The sequence below is a fragment of the Prionailurus bengalensis genome, chromosome D2 (genome assembly GCF_016509475.1).
Source record: "Prionailurus bengalensis isolate Pbe53 chromosome D2, Fcat_Pben_1.1_paternal_pri, whole genome shotgun sequence".
Lineage (NCBI taxonomy): Eukaryota > Metazoa > Chordata > Mammalia > Carnivora > Felidae > Prionailurus > Prionailurus bengalensis.
The window spans coordinates 57,322,206-57,348,147 of record NC_057351.1 but is presented as its reverse complement, the minus strand read 5'-3'; the positions used below and the strand labels follow the sequence as shown (position 1 = coordinate 57,348,147).

The 25,942-nt window shown below is 37.5% G+C and overlaps 1 protein-coding gene and 1 pseudogene across 1 annotated transcript in view; both read left to right on the top strand.

The window, feature by feature from the left end:
• Positions 1 to 25,942, top strand: part of HPSE2 (heparanase 2 (inactive)) — a 663,935-nt gene that overhangs the window by 366,745 nt on the left and 271,248 nt on the right. The window lies entirely within an intron of this gene.
• LOC122493115 lies at positions 21,280 to 22,087 on the top strand (annotated as a pseudogene).

Genomic DNA, 25,942 nt, shown 5'->3' with positions numbered 1-25,942 from the left:
TTTTAGAAAGAAACGCATTGATGATAATAACAAAATAGTGGGGGACTTTAACACTCTACTTACAATAATGGACAGATCATCTAAGCAGAAAATCAGGAAGGAAACAATGGCTTTGAATGACACACTGGATGGGATGAATTTAACAGGTATGTTCAGAACATTTAATCCTAAAGCAACAGAATGCACATTCTTCTCGAGTGCACATGAAACATTCTCCAGAATAGATCACATACTGAGTCACAAATCAGCCCTCAACAAGTACAAAAGTTTCATATCATACCATGCATATTTTCAGACCACAACATTATGAAACTTGAAATCAATCACAAGAAAAAATTTGGAATACTTGGAGTTTAAAGAACATCCACTAAATAATGAATGGGTTAGCCAATAAATTAAGGAGGAACTTTTAAAGTACATGGAAGCCAATGAAAATGAAAACATGACAGTCCAAAACCTCTGGGATGCAGCAAAGGCAGCCATAAGAGGGAAGTATATAGCAATCCAGGCCTACCTAAAGAAGGAAGAAATGTCCCAAATATACAACCTAACCTTATACCTAAAGGATCTGCAAAAAGAACAGCAAAGAAAGCCCAAAACCAGCGGAAGAAGGGGAATAATAAAGATTAGAGTAGAAATTAATGATATCAAAACAAACAAACAAACAAACAAACAAACAAACAGTAGAACAGATCAAGAAACCAGGAACTGGTTCTTTGAAAGAATTAACAAAATTGATAAACCTCTAGTCATATTTATCAAAAAGAAAAAAGAAAGGACCCAAATAAATAAAATCACGAATGAAAGAGGAGAAATCAGGGGCGCCTGGATGGCTCAGTCAGTTAGGCATCTGACTTTGGCTCAGGTCATGATCTCACAGCTTGTGAATTTGAGCCCTGCATCTGGCTCTGTAATGACGGCTCAGAGTCTGGAGCCTGCTTTGGATTCTGTGTCTCCCTCTCTCTGCCCCTCCCCCACTCACATTCTGTCTCTCTTTCAAAAATAAATAATAAAACATTTAAAAAAATTTTTTTAAAGTGGAGAAATCACAACCAGCACTGCAGAAATATAAACAATAATAAGGGAACATTATGAGCAATTATATGCCAATAAATGGGCAATCTGGAAGAAATGGACAAATTCCTAGAAACATATAAACTACCAAAACTGAAACAGGAAGAAATAGAAAATTTAAACAGACCCATAACTAGTAAAGAAATTGAATTAGTAATCAAAAATCTCCCAACATGCAAGAGTCCAGGGCTGGATGACTTTCCAGGGAAGTCTACCAAACATTTAGAGAAGAGTTAACACCTTTTCTTTTTAAGATGTTCCAAAAAATGGAAATGGAAGGAAAACTTCTGAACTCATTCTGTGAGGCCAACATTACCTTGATTCCAAAAACCAGACAAAGACCCCACTAAAAAGAAGAACTACAGAGCAATTTCCCTGATGAACATGGATGCAAAAATTCTCAACAAGATACTAACAAACCAAATCCGACAATATATTAAAAGTATTATTCACATGACCAAATAGGATTTATTCCTGGGCTGTAAGGGTTGTTCAATATCTGCAAATCAATCAACGTGATACACCACATTAATAAAAGAAAGGATAAGAGCCACATGATCCTCTCAATAGATGCAGAGAAAGCATTTGACAAAATACAGCATCTTTTCTTGATTAAAAAAAAACCCTCAAGAAGGTAGGAATAGAAGCATCATACGTCAAAATCATAATGGCCATATACAAAAGACCCACAGCAAATATCATCCTTAATGGGGAAAAACTGAGAACTTTCCCACTAAGGTCAGGAACACAACAGGGATGTCTACTCTTACCACTGTTGTTCAACATAGTAAGTTCTAGCCCTAGCAATCAGACAACAAAAAGAAATAAAAGTCATCCAAATTGGCAAGAAAGAAGTCAAACTTTCACTCTTCGCAGAGGACATGATACCCTATGTGGAAAACCAAAAAAACTCCACCAAAAAACTTCTAGAACTGATACGTGAATTCAGCAAAAGTCGCAGGATATAAAATCAATGTACAGAATTTGGTGGCCTTTCTATACACCAATAATGAAGCCGCAGAAAGAGAAATCAAGGAATAGATCCCTTTTACAACTGCACCCAAAACCATAAAATACCAAGGAATAAACCTAACCAAATAAGTGAAAGATCTGTACACTGGAAACTATAGAAAGTTTATGAAAGAAATTGAAGAAGACACAAAGAAATGGAAAAAAATTCCATGCGTATAGATAGGAAGAACAAATACTGGTAAAATGTCGATACTAGCCAAAGCAGTCTACACATTCAATGCAATCTCTATCAAAATAACACCTGCATTCTTTACATAACAAACAATTCAGGTCCGCTTGTTAGTAAAACTTTCTAAGTTAACTCCAATGGTTTGAACTTCAAGATAAATGTTTTTCTAGTATTACTACTAGAAGTACTACTAGTAGTGTTACTACTTTACTGAGGTTTTCCACTCAATAAAAGACTGGAACTGTGGAAAGCAGTACCCTTCCCGCATTTGTGTTCCCACTGCCCATATTGAATGAGCTGAATGATATGGGAGTGATCCTTCCTCTAGCTTTATTACAAATGATTCTAGCCCACCCAAGTGTCAGTTTCAATGTGTGGAAGGAACTCTGAGTCTTTTACAAGAGAGAAAGAGGGAGAGATTGAATAATTTTAAGATATTCCTGTGTTAGTGATTTCAGGCACTGATCTTCCTCAGAGATTTTCATGATTTATCTCTGCATCTAATAGGTAAGGGAAAATGAGACACTAAGAAGTGAATTTTTCTCCCTCATGGGCTACATTCATATCTGTGCATTTAATCACTGCCCCCTGAATCCATTTTCTTCCCAGTAACCAAAATTGAGATACTGCAACTTAAAATTCATCTCTCACTTAACATCTGTTTCACCATATCATTTAGATTTTCATATGTAATTTGATATAAATCCCAAGATGACACATTTTGGATTTTTGTTATAACATCAGTGAAGTCCATTAAACTTGACTGTGACTTGGAACTTTATACTTTATTTGACTTTTAAAACTTCTTTGAGATTTCTCTTAAGAGAAAAACCTCTTCTATACCAGAATATATCACACAATTCTCTTGTGATTTCTGGAGGCAACTTCTTAGATTCATGGACAGGGAGGGCAGAGAGCAGATGGACATTGGACATCACCTCATTTAACAAACTGCCTTTTATAGATGAGCAAACTGAGGATCAGTGAGGATAAGGTACTTTCCCTAGTAGTCATCCTGGAAACAGAATCCTGATGACCTGACTCCCTGTGTGTAAAGATTTGGCCTTTGATGTTTTGTGTCTAATATTCTTGTATTAGGCATGCCTATGGCATAAAGGGCTACATCACATTTCTCTTGATTCAGAACACCCATCAAGAAATCCTGGTAACACTGAGAGAACCTATGCCTCAAGGAAGTACAAGAAGTTAAATGTAGCTATAGCATAAAGAATAAAATGGGATATGACAAGGGAAGAGAAAGGATAGGGATCTTCATAAGGAATTTTCAGGTTGTTTTCCTAATGCAGCAAGGATTTTATTGAGGCTTGACATAGAGTTTTTAAAAAATGTTTTATTTTATTGTGAGGCAGAGGAAAACTATAATATAGAGGACAAATAACAAATTAATAATGTTATTAGTACACAAAGCTTCAGCCATCCCATTTTTAAAAGGTTAATAAGTTTACTCTTTGCAGACTTCCAGTATCACATAATAATGCACTTTATTGGTCTGACTGCTATAAAAACTCTGGGACATAATTCAGTTAGGTTTTCCCTTATTTTTTCTCATTGCTAAAATGAAGCCAAAGATGTCATTTGGTTATTATGAGGATTCAATGAAAATCTGCTTGTTATTGTTTTCATATTCTTTTGTGTGAAAGAAAATGGCTGGCTTAAATTTAATTTGTCTGTTGAACTACCTAGCCACTTCCATATATAGCTTAAGTCTTGTGTTAACTTGCAATATGGTGCTTAATTAGGAATTAAGCCTGCCAAGGTGCTTGGGATCAAAGTAATTGGCTTTGATAATTCAACCTTAATGACCTCTCTACCAATTTTTTAATCTCTAAGAAATTCAAGTTGTTTTTGTAACATGAAATATATCTACTTGAAGAACTGTTTAGCAGTGGTGATTGGTTGCTTTCTGTCTCTTTTTTTCCCCTTACAATTTTTATTTTGAAAATTTAAAACCAGAAGGAACGTTGAAATATTAGATCCATCAGTTGTTTACATTTACTACATTTGCTTTCTTTCTGTCACCTGTCCATCTACCTATGTAATTTTTGCTGAATCATTTTTGTAGTAAACTGCAGACATCATATTTCATCACTAAATACCTTAGCATGCATCTCCTAGGAATAAGAACTTTCTCCTGCATAAACACAATACCATTACAAAACCTATGAAATTCAATATTTATTGATTCAGTATCATCTAATACATAGCTAATATTCTAGTTTTCCCTAATTATCCTAATAATGTCCACAGTAACTATTCCCACCCTTCTCCATCAATCCTAGATGCAAAGAAGGATCATGTTTACATTTAGTTTTCTTCTTTAGTCTTCCTTAATCTAGAACAGTTCCTTCGATTCTATTTTTGTCTTGTGACATTGACATTTTTGAAGAGTCTGAGCCAATTTTCTTATAGAATGCACCTAAATCTGAATTTACCTGATTGTTTCCTTATGGTTAAATTCTGTTTAAATATGTTTGGCAAGACTGCTACACAGATGATGTGTAGATCTCCTTTGTAGAAAGCTTTCTGGGCGGTAGTATGGAGACAGGATTGAAGGGTGCTAAAGGGGAGTCTATGTTCTCAGTTTTTTGGGTGAATGATGTGGTGGCCTGAATTAGGGAAGAAGTGGGGACTAAGGAAGGGAAAATCTGAGAAAGGTTTAGAAGATGGACTTGATGACTAACTTTGGTTGTGGTAGGTGATAGAGAGGAAGGAACATGGGATAATTTTCACCATTACTGATAAATGACTATATCATTCATCAATTCAGAGAATATAAAAAAAATATTTATTGGGATGGCTGGTGAGTATATTTTTCACAAGTACCATTTGAAACACCTGTGGATCATTCAGATAGAGATAATTGATATGACGAGTCTGGCTGGAGTTCAGAAGATGAACCCTGCACCACAGATTTAAATTTGGGTCTAAAATATTAGCATCTAGGTAGGGGTAAAGCCATAGGGATGGATCAGATTGCCTAGAGAGAGTATTAAGTGAATAGTGCGGGGGGGGGGGGGGTGATGAAGCATTCTTAGTTAAGATTTGGCCAGAGCTCCTAGTCCAATGCTCTTTCCCTAGAGTTCTTGCTTAGTCTTCTCAGTATTTAAAATTTTTTTTAATGTTTATTTATTTTTGAGAGAGAGAGAAAGAGAGAGAGACCCAGCATGAGTGGGGGAGGGATATAGAGAGTTAGGGAGACAGAATCCGAAACAGGTTCCAGGCTCTGAGCTGTCAGCACAGAGCCCAACATGGGTCTCGAATTCTGAACAGCAAGATCATGACCTGAGCCAAAGTTGGACACCCAACCAACTGAGCCACCCAGGTGCCCCAGTATTTTAAGTTCTGAGGTTGTTTCATTGATTTGCTCTTTAGTCATCAAGTAAATTTAGAATTGTTGGTCCTTATCACAGATATCATTTGCCCCAACTGGAGTAGAGAATCACTGGCACTGACCCCATACTCCTAGCAATCCATATTTCATCAAGGTACCCTTGAGTAAGTGTGGGGCTATATCCCCTAGAGGAGCCACATCCTATTTAAGATGTCACTACCAGACCTTCCCCACTGTTACTTGGTTCAATCCTAGAATGTGCTGAGGTACATTATGCAAATCAACCAAACACAGTAAAGATGATCATACATCAGCTGTGCATGTGCACATGTGTGTTTATGCAATCTGGATTGTAATTCTGTGATGAAATGGTTCCAGGCTAACCTAGCAGAATTAAAAAGAAATGAAACCCAAAGAATATTCTCTTAGCTCCATTTAATGCTTTGACTTTATCAGACTTGTGTGCTGAGTTTCTGCCTGTAGTTCTCAGCACATGGAGAAAAGAGCCAGGACCCAATCATTCTTTCCCACTCTGCCAGGAAATCTTTTATACTTCCTCCACAAGTAAGACTCTAGGTCACCAGCAACATTAGGGAGTGTTTTATTGACACTTGTGGTATTCTATCTTCAAAATCTTCTCAATCCCAACACACCTCAAATCATATCTGATGAAGATCTATAAAGTGGAAATTTTTATTTGATTATCTCTACAGAGGAGACCAAGGAGATCAAGGCAATGTAAGAGGAAAAGGGAAAGCCTAAATACTTTTTGCAAGGAAAGGGAATGCTGAGCCTGGTGAGGAAGGCAGACTATTCAGCTGCCAATACCTGTTACTTAAGGACTGACACTTTCCAGATCTCACTTCAGGGAAGGCAACACCTGATTTCACTTAAAACTGTAGCATCTGCCCTGCTGTTTTCCCCTGACCAGACCCACACCTCACCAACCAGAGCCATGATAACTAAAGAAAGGAAGATGCAGTTAATGGGTGAGTGGAGGTTCTGATGAATGGGAACCTCTTGAGAGTTCTGATCTGATGGTACGGCTGACTGAGGAGGTTTCTCCCACACACTAACATGCATCAATAGTAAAGTCAAGTGGCAAGAAAGCAAGAGAGAGAGCTGACGCAATCATTTACAATTTTTTAAAATGTTTATTTATTTTTGAGAGACTGAAACAGAGCGGAGGAGGGGCAGAGAGAGAGAGGGAGACACAGAATCTGAAGCAGGCTCCAGACTCTGAGCTGTTAGCACAGAGCTTTGACGCGGGTCTCGAACCCATGAACACGAGATCATGACCTGAGCCAAAGTTCAACGCTTAACAGACTGAGCCACCCAAACACCCCACACAATCATTTAGAACATGTAGCATTTTGTTTTGGTGGTTGTTGGTGTTGTTGGTTTAATAGTTGTGACTCTCTAGCTTCCGCTTTCTTGAATCACTAACATTGCAGGGCAGATAGGAAAATATAGAGCAGATAGTAATTCCTCTCTTAAATATTACATTAGCCTTGCCAAGGAGAACTGTACAAGTTGATCAGGACATTAATGTTCAATCATATTATTTTCTATTCTGGTTTTTAATGTCTTTATTAAAATACACTATAGTTTTATATGTGCACAAATACATATAGTGTGTACACACACAGATGTAAAAAATATTAAAATATGTGTGTGTATACATATATATATATATGTTTACCCAAAAGATAATTAAAATCTCTTGATACTAATTTTAATCTAAAAGATCTCCATTAAAGCTAGAATAAGACAGAAAGTTCAGAATTACAGTAAAAGCAGAAAACTTCATTTTTTTCTGTTCAAACACATTAATTTTTTAAAAAAGAGAAAATATGTATTCAAATATCTTTTAAATTCAGTATGTTTGTTTATTAGGGTATTAGGGTAAATTAGTAATATTGACTTTTTACTTATTTTTTTTTTAATTTACATCCAAGTTAGTTAGCATATAGTACAAAAATGATTTCAGGAGTAGATTCCAGTGATTCATCCCCTGTGTATAACACCCGATGCTCATCCCAACAACTATTTTCCTTACTGCCCCTGCCCATTAAGCCCATCCCGCACCCACAATGACTCCAGCAACCCTCTGTTTGTTCTCTATATTTAAGAGTCTCTTATGTTTGTCCTCCTCCCTGTTTTACATTATTTTTCCTTCCCTTCCCTTATGTCATCTGTTTTGTATCTTAAATTCCACATAAAAGTGAAATCATATGATATTTGCCTTTTCTCTGACTGTCTCTAATTTCACTTAGCATAATACCCTCTAGGTCCATCCACCTTGTTGCAAATGGCAAGATTTCATTAATTTTGATTGCTGAGTAATACTCCATTGTATACATATATATCGTATTTATCCATTCATCTATTGATGGACATTTGGGTTCTTTCCATACTGTGGCTATTGTTGATAGCGCTGCTATAAATATGGGGATGCATGTGCCCCTTTGAAACAGCACACCTGTATCCCTTGGATAAATGCCTACTAGTGCAATTGCTGAGTTGTAGGTAGTTCTATTTTTAATTTTTTGAGGAACACCCATACTGTTTTCTGGAGTGGCTGCAACAGTTTGCATTCCTACCGGCAGTGCAGAAGAGATCCTCTTTCTCCGCATCCTCACCAACATCTGTTGTTGCCTGAGTTGTTAATTTTAGCCATTCTGACAGGTGTGAAGTGGCATATCATTGTGGTTTGATTTGTATTTCCCTAATGATGAGTGATGTTAAGCATTTTTTTCATGTGTCTGTTAGCCATCTGGACGTCTTCTTTGGAAAAGTGTCTGTTCATGTCTTTTGTCCATTTCTTCACTGGATTATTTGTTTTATGGGTGTTGAGTTTGATAAGTTCTTTAGACTTGGATACTAACCCTTTATCTGATATGTCATTTGCAAATATTTTCTCCCATTCTGTCGGTTGCCTTTTAGTTTTGCTGCTTGTCTCGTTTGCTGTGCAGAAGCTTTTTTATCTTGATGAAGTCCCAAATATTCAATTTTTCTTTTGTTTCCCTTGCCCCTGGAGACATGTTGAGTAAGAAGTTTCTGTGGCTGAGGTCAAAGCAGTTTTTGCCTGCTTACTCCTCTAGGATTTTGATGGCTTCTTGTCTTAAATTTAGGTCTTTCATCCATTTTGAGTTTCTTTTTGTGTATGGTGTAAGAACGTGGTCCAGGTTCATTTTTCTGCATGTTGCTGTCCAGGTTTCCCAACACCATTTGCTGAAGAGACTGTCTTTATTCCATTCCATTGGATATTCTTTCCTGCTTTGTCAAAGATTAGTTGGCCATACGTTTGTGGGTCCATTTCTGGGTTCTCTATTCTGTTCCATTGATCTATGTGTCTGTTTTTGTTCCAGTCCCATACTGTCTTGATGATTACAGCCTTGTAATACATCTTGAAGTCTGGGAGTGTGATGCCTGCAGCTTTGGTTTTCTTTTTCAGGATTGCTTTGGCTATTCAGGGTTTTTGTGGTTCCATACAAATTTTAGGATTGTGTGTTCTATCTGTGTGAAGAATGCTGGTGTTATTTTGATAGGGATTGCATTGAATATGTAGATTGCTCTAGGTAGTATTGACATTTTAACAATATTTGTTCTTCCAATCAGGAGCATGGAATATTTTTCCAATTTTTTTGTGTCTTCTTCAATTTCTTTCATAAGCTTTCTATAGTGCCCAGTGTATAGATTTTTCACTTCTTTGGCTAGGTTTATTTCTCAAGATTTTATGGTTTTGGGTGCAATTGTAAATGGAATCAATTACTTGATTTCTCTTTGTGTTGCTTCATTATTGGTTTATGGAAATGCAACCCATTTCTGTGCATTGATTTTTACATCCTGTGACTTTACTGAATTCATGTATCAGTTCTAGAAGTTTTTTGGTAGAATCTTTTGGGTTTTCCACATAGAGTATTATGTTGTCTGTGAAGAGTGAAAGTTTGGCTTCCTCCTTGCTGATTTGGATGCCTTTTATTCCTTTGTGTTTTCTGATTGCCGAGGCTAGGACTTCCAGTACTATGTTGAACAACAGTGACACGAGTGGACAACCCTGTCGTGTTCCTGACCTTAGGGGAAAATCTCTCAGTTTTTCCCCATTGAGGATGATATTATCAGTGGGTCCTTCATATATGGCTTTTATGATCTTGAGGTATGATCCTTCTATCCTACCTTCTTGAGGGTTTTTATCAAGAAAGGATGCTGTATTTTGTCAAATGCTTCCTCTGCATCTATTGAGAGGGTCATGTGGTTCTTGTCCTTTCTTTTATTGATGTGATGTATCACATTGATTGTTTTGCAGATACTTAACTGGCCATGCATCCCAGATATAAATCCCATTTGATTGTGGTGAATAATTCTTTTAATGTATTGTCAGATTTGGTTTGCTAATATCTTGTTGAGAATTTTTGAATCCATGTTCATCAGGGAAATTGGTCTGTAGTTCTACTTTTTAATGGGGTCTTTGGTTTTGGAATCAAGGTAATGCTGGCCTCATAGAATGAGTTCAGAAGTTTTCCTTCCATTTCTATTTTTTGGAACATCTTAAAAAGAAAAGGTGTTAACTCTTCTTTAAATGTTTGGTAGACTTCCCCTGGAAAGCCATCCAGCCCTGGACTCTTGTTTTTTGGGAGATTTTTGATTACTGATTCAATTTCTTTACTGGTTATGGATCTGTTCAAATTTTCTATTTCTTCTTGTTTCAATTTTGGTAATTTATATGTTTCTAGGAATTTGTCCATTTCTTCCAGATTGCCCAATTTATTGGCATATAATTACTCATAATATTCTCTTACTATTTTTTGTATTTCTGCACTGTTGTGATCTCTCCTCTTTCATTCTTGGTTTTATTTATTTGGGCCCTTTCACTTTTCTTTTTGATTAAACTGGCTAAGGGTTTATCGATTTTGTTAATTCTTTCAAAGAACCAACTCCTGGTTTCATTGATTTATTCTACTGTTTTGTTTATTTCAGTAGCATTGATTTCTGCCCTAATATTTATTATTTTCCATCTTCCAGTGACTTTGGGTTTTATTTGCTGTTCTTTTTCCAGCTCTTTAAGGTGTAAGGTTACCTGAGACCTTTTTTCCTTCTTTAGGAAGGCCTGGATTGTTATATACTTTCCTCTTATGACCACCTTGCTGTATCCCAGAGATTTTGGGCTGTGGTGTTATCGTTTTCATTGTCTTCCATGTACTTTTTAATTTCCTCTTTAATTTTGTGGTTAACTTATTCATTCTTTAGTAGGCTGTTCTTTAATCTCCAAGTATTTATTGTCCTTTCAAATTTTTTCTTGTGGTTGATTTCAAGTTATAGATAGCATTGTAGTCTGAAAATATGCATGGTATGATCTCAATCTTTGAGGGCTTACTTGTGTCCCATTATGTGATCTATTCTGGAGAACATTCCATATGTACTGGAGAAGAATGTGTATTCTGCTGCTTCAGGATGCAATGTTTTGAATATATCTAAGTCCATCCTGTCCAGTGTGCCATTCAAAGCCAGTTTCCTTGTTGATTTTCTGCCTTAGATGATCTGTCCATTGTTGTAAGTGGGGTGTTGAAGTCCCCTACTATTATGGTATTATTGTCAATGAGTTTCTTTATGTTTGTGATTAATCAATTTATATATCTGGGGCTCTCATGTAGGGGGCATAAATGTTGACAATTGTTAGGTCTTCTTAGTGGATAGACCCCTTAATTATGATATAATGCCCTACTTCATCTCTTGTTATAGTCTTTTTTTTTTTTCAAATCTAGAGTGTCTCATAATTATGGCTAGTCCAGCTTTCCTGTGGCAACTATTAGTATGATAGATTTTTCTCCATCCCCTTACTTTCAATCTGAAGGTTTCTTTAGGTCTAAAATGGGTCTCTTGTAAACAGCATATAGATGGATCCATATCCATTCTGTTTCCCTGTGTCTTTTGATTGGAGCATTTAGTCCACTGACATTTAGAGTGAGTACTGAAAGATATGAACTTACTGCCATTGTGTTGCCTGTAGAGTTGGAATTTCTGGTAGTGTTCTCTTGTTCTTATTAGTCTTTGTTGCTTTGGTGTTTTTTGTTTCATTTCATCTTTTCTCCCCTCAGAGAGTCCCTCTTAAAATTTCTTGCAGGGCTTGTTTAATGGTCACAAACTCCTTTAGTTTTTGTTTGTCTAGGAAACTCTTTGTCTTTCCTTCTATTCTGAATGTCAGTCTTGCTGGATAAAGAATTCTTGGTTGAGTATTTTTCTGACTCAGCACATTGAATATATCCTGCCACTCCTTTCTGTGCTGCCAAGTTTCTGAGAATAGGTCTGCTGCAAACCTGATCTTTCTTCACTTGTAGGTTAAGGACTTTTTTTCCCTTGCTGCTTTCATGACTCTTTCCTTATCTGTGTATTTTGTGAATTTAACTATGATATGCCTTGTTGATAATCAGTTTTTGTTGAACCTAATGGGTTCTATATGCTTCCTGGATTTTGATGTTTGTGTCTTTCCCCAGTTTATGAAAGTTTTCTGCTATGATTTGCTCCCATAAACCTTCTACCTCTTTTTCTCTTTCTTCATATTCTGGGAGCCCTATGATTCAGATGTTGTTCCTTTTTAATGAGTCACTAAGTTCTCTAATCTTATGTCATGCTTTTTTGCCTTAGTTTCCCTCTTTCTTTCTGTTTCATTATTCTCCATAAAGTTGTCCTCTATATTGCTGATTCACTGCTCTGCTTCATCCATCTTTGCCGTTGTGGCATCCATTTGAGATTGCATCTCAATTATAGCATTTTTAAATTTTGTCCTGACTAGATTTTACTTCTTTTATCTCCACAGAAAGGGATTCTATGCTTTTTTCAACGCCAGCTAGTATTCTTATTATTGTGATTCTAAATTTTGTTTCAGACATCTTGCTTGTGTCTGTGTTGATTACATCCCTGACTGTCATTTCTTCCTGTTCATTCCTTTGGGGTGAATTCCTTCATTTCATCACTTTGGAGGAAGAAAAAGAATTAATAAAATAAAAAATTAATTTTAAAAAATTAAAAACAACACATAGAAATCAAATAAAGGAAAATAGATCCTAGGTGTGTTTTGGTTTGGTTGTTGAAAGAAGCTTGGTAGAATAGAGAAAAAAGGGAAAGAAAAAAAGGAAAAAAGTAGGAAAACATTTGAAAATTTAAAAAATGAATACAGTAAAATAGAATAAAATAAAATGATGAAAATAAAATAGAATTTAAAAATTACAAAAATAAAAAATATAGTAGAAAAAAATTAAAAATCTTTTTATAAAAATGGAAAATAAAAAATAAATTTTTTCTTTCTGTATTCAAGAATAAGAAAAGAAAAGAAAAAGAAAAAAATTGAATAAATGGACCAGTGAGCACAATGAAATACAGTTGGAATTACATCCAGTTTCCCCTAGAAGTCAAACTTTGAAGCACTTTATAGTCTATAAGCCAAGTAGGTGGAGAGACTTGTGTTCCTCTAGAGCATGGTGGGTGTAGTTGTACGGGGCTTGGTGTAACAGCTCCAATCTCCACTAGATGGTGCTGCTTAGTTTACTGGGGTGGATCATTGTGGCATATATACATGTATATGTGCATGTGCGGGAGAGGTGAAAATGGCGTCACTCAGCTACCCAGTCTCTAGTGTCAGAGCTCTGTGCAGCAGTCAAGCACCCCTCCTTTGTCTTGGCTTCCGTCCACTCCCTGTTTCTATGCTGTCCACAACCAAGCCATCAGCCTGCCAGGTGGCACCTCACTCTTGAATTTTATCTCAGATGGGGCTGTGTTTCCAAACCCCTTACTTCTGGGAGCCCTGTGGCTTTGACCCACTTCAACCCCCTCGGGGAGGGTCTCGTGGAGCAGTGGCCAGTGCCTGCCTGCCCGCAGGAATATTCGAGGGACCATGCTGCTGCAGATGCCTAAAGACTGCAGCCAGGTGCCAGCCACCCCAAAAAAGGTTCCTATGATCCTGTAGCAGCAGCGTTTCAGGGATTATGGTAAATCACAGCACACATCTGGCACCAGACTTTACTGCCCCCTAATGTCCTTGTTCCAACACCAGCAAATATGGCTGTTCTCCAGGGTCTGCTGGGACCTTTACCTGTGGGGAGGCTGCACAAAATCTACCAAATGTCCTCTCAGCAGTGGAATGCCTCTTCCCGTGTGATCTGAGGACCCCTCAGACATCACTGTCTGCTCCTGGGGATTTGCGCTTCCCACCAGAGCTCCATCAGGTGTCAAGCTGCAGAGTTTCTGACTCTGCACTCTCCTGTTTATAGAGTCCTAATGGCATTGAAACTCTCTCTCCTTTCTCCCTTTCTCATTTAGTCTCTTATGGGTGTTTCCACTCTTTCTCTTTCTCTCCAGCTGCTTTTGGAGCGAGTGCTTTTCCTGTATTCTCCCCCATCTCTGTTCTCTCTCCACAAGCAAACACAGCTGTCTACCCTCTGTGGCTTCTCTCCCCCACCCCGATCACCTCTCCATGCTGTGTACCTGCTGAGTTCTGTTGGTCAAGTTATGTAGATTGTTGTGTTAGTTCTCAGATCAGTTTTCTAGGTGTGCGAGATGGTTTAATGTTGATCTAGCTGGATTTCAGGGATGAGAGAAACAGAAAACTTCCATGCTGTTCCACCATCTTGGCCCCTCCCACCCAAAAGCAGAAATCTTTAAAATCACATAAATATTTATTTAGTGATTTTTTTAAACAAAAGTATTTTATTTATTCTTTTGCAACTTATTTTTCACTTAGAAATATGAATATTTTGCTATGTCAAAACACATTTTTCTACAGTGCATTTATTGAATCGGTGAAAGGATTTATTTACTCATTTCCCCTATTATGGAAATTTAGCCAATCTCACTCTCTCTTTCCCTCAGCCATTAAACAAAGCTGTGATGAACATTCTTATGCACTTGGAATTCAGTTCTGTAAATTCCTCAGAGAAAATATTTAGAAATAGAGTTTTTGAGTCAAAGGGTATATGCATTTTTAAAGCTTTTGATGCATGTTGACAAAATAGCTTTTTCCAAAGGAGGTGTTTAAAGTCTTATGAGGATTATCTGATCTAAAATTTTCATAAACAGAGTAGAGTTTAGAGCAGGGAATTAGAAATTACAAAGGGAGGTCATTACTGTGTATCCTAAAAGTGTCAGGACCATAATAATTGGGATAGTTGTTCTTAAACACTGTGCAAAAGTAAGTTCTCTCTACCCCTGTGGACTGGTTTAGAAAAAGAGAGCTAATCTAAAAATTGGGCCTCTTATTGTCTATTAATGGTGTACTCATTGATGCATTGGTAGTTTTGGTATCTCAATGAACCTACAGGTTCTGAGTTGCAAAGTATTAAAATCCTAGAGCTTCATTTTTTATTTATTTTATTTTTTTTAAAATTTTTTTTTAACCTTTATTTATTTTTGAGACAGAGAGAGACAGAGTATGAATGGGGGAGGAGCAGAGAGAGAGGGAGACACAGAATCGGAAGTAGGCTCCAGGCTCCGAGCCATCAGCCCAGAGCCCGACGCGGGGCTCGAACCCATGGACCGCGAGATCGTGACCTGAGCTGAAGTCGGACGCTTAACCCACTGAGCCACCCAGGCGCCCCGAGCCTCATTTTTTAAAAACCCAGAGAAAATATATGGAAATAATATTATAGTAGAAAAATAATTAAACTGTAAAGGAACAGATTCGTGCCGTGTCTACTGAATTTAATACTTCTTACATAAAGAATAGCCTTGACTCTGGGTGAAGGTTCTTATACTTCTGGCTAGGATCTCAAGAACAGGCCACCAAAAGTAAGCTTTTAAATAGAAAGCAGCAAAATGGAAGTTAAGGGTCTCAACAAGAAGCAGAAATAGATCTTCCTTAATCAGTCATAATTCTTTGCTGTTCTCATTAGCTTACTGCAGCCTAATGGAAGGGCTGTCCTTGCAATTTTCATTTTTCCTAGAAGCCTCTAGTGTCTAATAAATTTCTATTCAGAGTTCCAGCCTCATACTCAGCACTTTTTGCTAATGATATTTTTGCTTCTAAAATTTACACATGGAAGATCACTTTCTGTAGCCATGTCCAAGGGCTAGAACCTTTCTCTTTATTTTCCATACTCCTTCCTGTAGTAAATCAAATCAATCAATCAATAATAGACATCTAATTTTCATTAGGCACAATTCTAGGACTCCATTTATTACCTGACCTTAATAATCTCCATTCTAATATGAGGGCCATGTTGACACCTTGAGTCTCCAGGTATCACTGTCCACTCAGCCCTGTACTAAATATTCCTCAGAATGTGTGGATGCTTTCTTTTCTTCAGTGTACAGTTATCTGAGTAAATGACTATAGGTACTTTTTTGTGGGGGGGGGGGCAGGAAGGAGAATCATTACCTGATGCTACAGTGTTACTCCTAAAGATCTGGCCATGTCTTCAGTCAGCAGATTCTGGATCTAAAAATTGGCTCAGAACCAACAACTAGCAAGGGGTTAGGAACTTTTCATTGGGGAAATCATCCTCAACTTCCTGATCATCCATTTTTGTCTTTCTGTAGTTGTAGATATTTAAATAATACTCTTGTTGGCTGCCCATATTAGGGATGAGCATGTCATGCTTTATTAACCATCTTCACAATTCCCTGCTGGTTAGATCCTCTTGGCTGCCCCTCTAACCTTGCTGGCCATCATAATAATTGTAACTTTTTGGGTTTTTACAGTTGAAGTACCACCACTTGAGCTCTAATCCTTTGGCCCCCATCATCCCAACTTCATGCCTATTGACAAACCCAAACCTGACCTGTGGCTATTAGTCACCACTGAACTTATTAGTGATGCTGTACCCCTCTCACCAGCACATTTCTTTCTTTCTTTTTTTCCACCACACATTTCAAATGGCCTTGGTGGAATGGTGTCATTTGGCTTATTCTATGCACCCTACTCCTCTGGTGGGTGTTCCAGTCTTATTAATATATCCATTCTAGCATGACCTCTTCCCTCAGTCTCTTTTATTCTTCCTTCTACTATCTGCCAGGGCAACTCAGGCACTTCTACTCTGCTCAACATAGCCATTACTCTTTCTAGGCTTCTAAATGTTATCTCAGCAGTGAATTTGCACCATTCTCGAATCCTTGCTGGGGTGTTAAATTCCATGTTCCAAGCAAACATCCCTGAGTCAATGAATTCTTGATGATCCAGTCTTAAATTCTGACCCTCTTGATCAGGCATCCTCAAAATTTAATCCCAGGAATATAGCCCTGGTTCCCGTTGATACATGCTAGCTAATTCTCTCAACTCCTGGACTGTGGAGTATCTTAATTTCCTTAACTGGGTAGTGCTGGGCTTCAGTCCAGGCATCAGCCTTTCAGCCAGGAGAGAAGATGGGGCATTTCTGAGGAGGAAAACTGCTGTCTTAAAGGGAAAGTCTTCTGCACTGTTCTGCAACACAGAACAAGTGCAACCTCTTACTGGCGAAGAGGGAACCACCTTGTAAGCTCTGGGGCCTCAGGGGCATATTCAGCTCCAACATCTGGGCATCAATCCAGATATCCCTAACCCATATTTCAGGGTACTGTATTTTTCCATTCTGAGTCCTGATGTGATAACAGACCTATCTCGATTAAGCATTCAAATGTCTCTTTGAAGCCCTGTGAGGATCTGACCTTCAGTTTTCTATTTAGCTTTGTCTGCTCTTCTACCACAGGATATAAGCATGCCTTTATAAACAAAGGTGCCTCTTGTCTCATGTCATCACCAGTGAAATCTTTAACACCCACATACCACATTCAGGATGGTATTCTTCTTTCCTACAAGGTGGTGAGTGAGCCAGTCCCAATTCCCCATCTTACTTGGACCTTTCTCATTCTCATTTGCAGTAGTTTGAGTATGTCAAGAAGCAGACACAAAGATAGGATTATATATGCCAGGGATTGGAAGCATGGGTAGTTTTAAAAGGGGAAGAGAGCCTTGATGTCTGTGGAGAGAGGAAAGAAAGAATAGGGCATACAGAGTCTTAGACTATAGCACAGTTCCAAAAAAAATGATTCTGTCATGCTGATGGGAAATCCTCAAGCCAAATTAGTTTGTAGGAGTCCTGCAACTTGCTGGAATGGGCACACTTTAGTACCTTTGATCACCATGTTTAGTCACTGTCTGGGAAAAACAGCTCATGGGAAATAGAGGCTCAGCACGAACACAGTTGTGAATGCAGAAGGGCAGCAGCTGGAGCAGATAATTGGTTATACTCCATGTAGAAGGATTTCTGAGTGGCATAGTTCATGGCACACACATACACACTCACACAGAGTCATTGCTTAAGATCAGTGAATCTTCATGTTCAATACTAGCAGATGAAATTGTCCAAGGAGCTGTATCCAGAGAAAGAGGATCTGGGCATCTCCAATTCAAATTCAAAATATACAAACACACACATATATTGTACACATAGGAATCAGACTCTACCATACCATTATTATTACAATTTTTTTTAATTAAAATGGGTTTGTACAACCTTTCCTGGCCTGTCTAAAAAATGACCCCCATTTGTGGTTTTGTTTCTGTGTGAATATATATGCCAGATTTCCCACAGCTGACTGATAAATGAGTCTTTGGAACACAATAAAATTATAAACTGACAACTCCCTGTAGCCATGAGAGGCGCATTTGGGCTTCCCCTAGGCACATGAGATATAGATCACCGAGTGTGTGCACTATCACTCTTTCAGTGGCCTTGGCAAAGCAATTTGTCTATCCATGCCATTTCTGGACAAAGATTCTTAGCAACAACGTTCCACTTTTACATCCAAAAGAAAACTAATGCAATATAAAAGTGTGGCTTTTGTATGTGACCAACATGACTAGTGCATATGTTTCTGTCTCATTATTCTATTCCATGTTGATAATCTGCTGGTTGTATCCAAGTCTATCCACAGCCTATAAATTCCTTGAAAGCAAGGACCATGTCTCATCATTGATTACACTCAATACCCAAGTGACTAAATCAGTGCCAACAAGTATTTAGTGACCTTTTCCATTAACCCTCTCCCTCCTTCTCTGGATCAGTTCTTTATTGTTCCCCATTAGAATCACAATATTTGGAGAGATGCCCCATATCTCTGTATAATCATTTCTTTTCCCTGAATTATTTAGCATCCCCACCCCTCCCTCATGGGAGTTCTGAGTCTGCCCTAGAGCCAAAATGGTTTTAAGTCAAGTAAGAAGTGTTGTACTTCTTACTGCCATATAGTAAGATTTACCACTGGCTCAATGGGACCTTTGCCAAAAAACTGGTTAGTGTGTCATCATGGCATCTTAAGAAATATCTTCCTAAGAAAATATTTTTTCATGACTAAAGAAGCCAATTTTCATAATGTCCCTAACCAGAATCATAACTGCCACCTCCACCTCCACCCCACCAGAACACGTCATATTTAGAGGCTTCAAGACACATATATGGAAGTAAGATTTTTTTTTTTATGGTTACTGACATGTTATGGAAGAGGTTGGACTGTGGATATTAATGCGATGGTATGATTTCTTGGGAATTCTTCCCAGTCTTTCAGTGATATACATTTTTTTCAATTCAAATATGCTTTATAATTTTCAAGAAAATTGATATCTGTTTTCTTGTTTGAAATTTAAAATAGGCTTGGGAAGTAGGCAAGACAGATATTATTATTTACACTTGAAAAATAAGGAATCTGAAGTACCACAGAGTTAAATGGTGTAACTAAGGAGTAAATTTGTTACCAGTGATTAGAAAACAGAGAGATAAAAATGGACTATAATCTTTAGAAAATAAAATACAGCAAACAATAAATATGTACTGACTACACTCTAGGTGCTGGGCATTGCAGCTAGACTCAAGAACACAAGGACAAGTAAGATCAAGACCTCCAAGAGTTTAGAATCTATAAAGTGGTCTTAAACTCTTCCAGTAAAAGACCATTTTTCATTAAAACAAATAAAAATCTTTTTATTAGAGGCACCTGGGTGGCTCAGCCAGTTAAGCATCTGACTCTTGATTTTAGCTCAGGTCATGATCTCACAGCCATGGGATCAAGCTTCACTTTGGATTCTGCAATGAAAATGGAGTCTGCTTGGAATTCTCTCTTCCCCTGTCTCTCTGGCCCTTTCTGGCTAGCATGTATTCTCTCTCTCCCTCTGTCTAAAATTAAAAAAAAAAAAACTTTTTATTATAGTTGTAAATCAACAAGGTTACAAATCAAATAGTGCAGAGTTGCTTATGATGAAAAGCAATAGTCTCCTTCTCCTTACCTTTCTGCTGCCACTTATCTTAGCCCCTCTCCAGAGGCGACCTTTTTCATTAAAAGAAGTATGTTAAACCTTTTTTTAGTAATTTTATTAGGAAAAAAACAAACTACACAAAAAGTGTATAGAGAATAATAAAATAAATACCACCTACTCACCAATAACTATCTTTGTTAAGATTGAGAAGTCTTTACATATGGACATATTTGTTTCAGATCTTTATTTTTTCTGAGAGAAAACATCTCATATAGTTAAAGCCACCTGAATGTTCCTTTCCAATCCCACTGTCCTACATCTCAACACATAGGTAACCACTAAGCACTGAATTTTTAACTTACATTTGTCCACATTTTTATTTTGCTTATACTACATACATGATACACATAGATGTATATATATATCTAGCTATATACATGTAGAGAGACATATGCACACGTATATACATAGTATGTTATATAATGCTGCAATGTATTTCCATAGTGAATGTATGATGTTATTTTTATATTTTGACAATCTATATCATTCTGCAACTTGCCTTTTTTTACTCTGCTTATGTTTTTGAGATTTCTCTCTCCTAATACATGTATCTCTAGTTTGTTTTCTTTAAATTACTTATCAGTTCTTACTGATGGACATTTAAGTTGTTTCTTATTTATTGTTACTGCAAACAACATAGCATTTAGTCTTTCCCCATTAAATATGAAATTAGTAGGTGAATTTTATTAAGCCACTCTATTGAGGTTTTAATGACATATAAAAAGCTGTAGATATTTGATATATACAACTTTATGTGTTTAGAGATAAGTATATGCCCATGAAACTATCATCACTATTAGCGCCATAATCTTATTTATTATCTCAAAAAGTTTTCTCCACACCCTTGACTTTGGAAAGAGGTGTTGTTTGTTTGTCTTTTAGTGGTAAGAGCACTTAAAATAATATATCCCCTCTTAGCAAAATTTTAAGTATACAGTATTGTTAATCAGTGGCCCTGTATCATACAGTGGATCTCCAGAACTTATTTATTTTGCATAACTGAAACTTTGTACTCTTTGATGAACACTTCCCCATTTATCTCTCCCAACCCCTCACAACCACCATTGTACTCTCTGTTTCTGTTTGACTATTTTATTTTTTATTTAAAAAATGTTTTTAATGTTTATCTATTTTTGAGAGAGAGAGAGAGAGAGAGAGAGAGAGAGTGTGAGCAGGGGAGGGACAGAAAGAGGAAGACACAAAATCTGAAGCAGGCTCCAGGCTCTGAGCTGTTAGCACAGAGCCCAACACGAACCATGAGATCATGACTCGAGCCGAGGTCCAACGCTTAACTGACTGAGTCACCCAGGTGCCCTTGTTTGACTGTTTTAGATGGCACATATAAGTGAGATCATATAGGCTTTTTCTTTCTATGTCTGGACTATTTCATTTAGCATAATGTCCACCAGATTAATCTATTCTAGCAACCTAAATATCCATTAACAGTTAAATGGGTAAAGAAAAGGTGGTACATGGATCTACAGCTGCCCAGAGAAAATGGCCACCCCAGCACTTTCTGAGCTCTCCCTGCAGGTGCCATACTTTAGTACATCTGTGGTCAGGCTGTTTGCCAAACTTGTGAGGCAACCGTTTCAGATATATGGTATCAAAGGTCTGTATGCCACCGCTATTTATTCAGCATCTAAACAGAATAAAGTAGATAAGGAATTGTTGAGAGCACAATCTTGAAAGAACCCAAAATAACTGCTTCTGTTATGAATCCCTGCATAAAGTGTTCAGTGAAAGTGAAAAGCCTATAAATGACATGAAAGCAAAAGAGAGGTTCGATCTCCTCACATCTAACCTGGTCAATTTGCTTGTTGAAAATGGTCACTTGAACACTATCCCTGGAGTCATTTCTGCCTTGTCAACCGTGATGAGCATCCACCCTGGAGAAGTCCCTTGCACAGTTACCACTGCACCTCCTTTAGATGAATCCACTCTATGAATTAAAAACAGTACTGAAGACCTTCCTAAGTAAAGGCCGAAATTGGAAGTTAAGACTGAACTGTCAATCATGGGTGCACTGATTGTCTGTACTGGAGAGAAATATGCTGATACATCTGTGAAGACCAAGATTCAGAAGCTAAGCAGGGCTTTGTGGGAAATTTTCTGAAAGTGTTGATTCTCTGTCAGTGAAAATTCCTAACCTTGGAGCAACAATAAAATGCTTCCTGAACAACAGCAAAAAGAAAATGTGGTGCAAGCATACAATGGAGTATTTTTTAGCCTTACAATGGCAGAATTTCCTTCTTTTTAAAGGCTGAGTAATATTCCATTGTATCTATATGCCACATTTACTTTATCCATTTAACTATTGATGGATATTTAGGTTTGTTTCCATATCTTGGCTATTGTGCATCATGCTATAATGAAGGTGAAAGTGCAGATGTCTCTTTGAGACCCAGATTTCAATTCCTTTGGATATGTATCCAAAAGTGAAATTTCTAGATCAAATGGTAATTCTATTTTTTAAAGTTTTTTTTAAAGTGTACTTGTTTATTTTTGAGTGAGAGAGAGCATGAACACACATGTGCACACAAGTGGGGGAGAGACAGAGAGAGAGAATCCCAAGCAGGCTCTACACTGTTAGTGTGGAGCCTGATGCAGGGCTTGAACCCATGAACTGTGAGTTTGTGACCTGAGCTGAAATCAAGACTTGGATGTTTAACCGACTGAGCCACCCAGGTGCCCTGGTAATTCTATTTTTAATTTTTAAGGGACCTCCATATTGTTTTCCATAGTGACTGCACTAATTTACATTCCCACCAAAAGTGTACAAGCATTCCCTTTTCTCCACGTCCTCGCCAACACTTCTTCTTTGTTTTTTTGACAATGGTATCCTAACAGGTGTGAGGTGACAGCTTATTGTCGTTTTAATTTGCATTTCCCTGATGACTAGTGATGTTGTACACATTTTCATATCCCTGTTGGCCATTTGTATGTCTTCTTTGGAGAAATGTGTATTCAGGTCCTTCGCCCATTTTTAAATTGAGTTATTTGTGGTTTGTTTCTGTTGAGTTATAACATTGCCAAATATATTTTGGATATTAACCTCTTATATGATATACGGTCTGAAAATATTTTTCCCATTGTAGGTTGGCTTTTCATTTTGTTAATTTTTTTTTTTTTTTTTTTTTTTTTTTTGCCGTGCAGAAGCTTTTTAGTTTGATCTAATCTAATTTGTCTAGTTTTGCTTTTGTTGCCTGTACTTTTTTGATGCCATATCCAGGAAATCATTGCCCCATCCAATATCTAGAAACATTTCTCCTATGTTTTTTTTCTAAGAATATTATGGTTTCAGGTTTTACATTTAAGTCTTCAATTCATTTTGAGTTTATTTTTATGTATAATGTGAAACAAAGGTCCAGTTTTAGTCTTTTTTTTAAATATGAAATTTATTGTCAAATTGGTTTCCATACAACACCCAGTGCTCATCCCACCAGGTGCCCTCCTCAATGCCCATCACCCACCTCCCCTCCCTCCCACCCCCTGTCAACCCTCAGTTTATTCTCAGTTTTTAAGAGTCTCTTATGGTTTTCCTCCTTCCCTCTCTGTAACTTTTTTCCCCTTCCCCTCCCCCATGGTCTTCTGTTAAGTTTCTCTGGATGCACATAAGAGTGAAAACATATGGCATCTGTCTTTCTCTGTATGACTTATTTCACTTAGCATAACACTCTCCAGTTCCATCCACATTGCTACAAAAGGCCATATTTCATTCTTTCTCATTGCCAAGTAGTATTCCATTGTATATATAAACCACAATTTCTTTATCCATTCATCAGTTGATGGACATTTAGGCTCTTTCCATAATTTGGCTACTGTTGAAGGTGCTGCTATAAACATTGGGGTACAAGTGCCCCTATGCATCAGTACTCCTGTATCCCTTGGCTAAATTCCTAGCAGTGCTATTGCTGGGTCATAGGGTAGATCTATTTTTAATTTTCTGAGGAACCTCCACACTGTTTTCCTGAGCAGCTGCGCCATTTTGCATTCCCACCAACAGTGCAAGAGGGTTCCCATTTCTCCACATCCTCTCCAGCATCTATAGTCTCCTGATTTGTTCATTTTAGCCACTCTGACTGGCGTGAGGTGATATCTGAGTGCAGTTTTGATTTGTATTTCTCTGATGAGGAGTGATATTGAGCATCTTTTCATGTGCCTGTTGGCCATCTGGATATCTTCTTTAGAGAAGTGTCTATTTATGTCATCTGCCCATTTCTTCACTGGATTATTTGTTTTTTGGGTGTGGAGTTTGGTGAGATCTTTATAGATTTTGGATACTAGCCTTTTGCCCGATATGTCATTTGCAAATATCTTTTCCCATTCTGTCGGTTGCCTTTTAGTTTTGTTGATTGTTTCCTTTGCAGTGCAGAAGCTTTTTATCTTCATGAGGTCCCAATAGTTCACTTTTGCTTTTAATTCCCTTGCCTTTGGAGATGTTTCAAGTAAGAAATTACTACAGCTGGGGTCAAAGAGGTTTTTTCCTGCTTTCTCTTCTAGGGTTTTCATGGTTTCCTGTCTCACATTCAGGTCCTTCATCCTTTTTGAGTTTATTTTTGTGAATGGTGTAAGAAAGTGGTCTAGTTTCATTCTTCTGCATGTTGCTGTCCAGTTCTCCCAGCACCATTTGTTAAAGAGACTGTCTTTTTTCCATTGGATATTCTTTCCTGCTTTGTCAAAGATTAGTTGGCCATACTTTTGTGGGTCCAATTCTGGAGTCTGTATTCTATTCCATTGGTCTATGTGTCTGTTTTTGTGCCAATACCATGCTGTCTTGATGATTACAGCTTTGTAGTAGAGGCTAAAGTCTGGGATTGTGATGCCCCCCACTTTGGTCTTTTTTAGTATTACTTTGGCTATTCGGGGTCTTTTGTGGTCCATACAAATTTTAGGATTGCTTGTTCTAGCTTTGAGAAGAATGCCGATGCAATTTTGATTGGGATTGCATTGTGTGTGTAGATTGTTTTGAGTAGTATTGAGATGTTAACAATATTTGTTCTTCCAATCCATGAGCATGGAATGTTTTTCCATTTCTTTGTATCATCTTCAATTTCCTTCATAAGCTTTCTATAGTTTTCAGCATACAGATCTTGTACATCTTTGGTTAGATTTATTCCTAGGTATGTTATGCTCTTGGTGCAATTGTGAATGGGATCAGTTTCTTTATTTGTCTTTCTGTTGCTTCATTATTTGTTTATAAGAATGCAACTGATTTCTGTGCATTGATTTTGTATCCTGCAACTTTGCTGAATTCATGTGTGAGTTCTAGCAGACTTTTGGTGGAGTCTGTCGGGTTTTCCATGTATAGTATCATGTCATCTGAAAAAAGTAAAAGCTTGACTTCATCTTTGCCAATTTTGATGCCTTTGATTACCTTTTGTTGTCTGATTGCTGATGCTAGAACTTCCAACACTATGTTAAACAACAGTGGTGAGAGTGGACATCCCTGATCTCAGGGGGAAACTCTCAGTTTTTCCCCATTGAGAATGATATTAGCTGTGGGCTTTTCATAAATGGCGTTTATGATCTTTAAGTATGTTCCTTCTATCCTGGCTTTCTCGGGGGGTTTTTATTAAGAAAGAATGTTGAATTTTGTTAAATTCTTTTTCTGCATTGATTGACAGGATCATATGGCTGTTATCTTTTCTTTTATTCATGTGATGTATCATATTGATTGATTTGCGAATATTGAACCAGCCCTGCAGCCCAGGAATGAATCCCGCTTGATCATGGTGAATAATTCTTTTTGTATGCTGTTGAATTTGATTTGCTAGTATCCTGTTGAGAATTTTGCATCCATATTCATCAGGGACATTGGCCTGTAGTTCTCCTTTTTTGCTGGGTCTCTGTCTGGTTTGGGAATCAAAGTAATGCTGGCTTCACAGAATGAGTCTGGAAGTTTTCCTTCCCTTTCTATTTTTTGGAACAGCTTGAGAAGGATAGGTATTATCTCTACTTTAAATGCCTGGTAGAATTCCCCAGGGATGCCATCTGGTCCTGGACTCTTATTTGTTGCTAGATTTTTGATAACTGA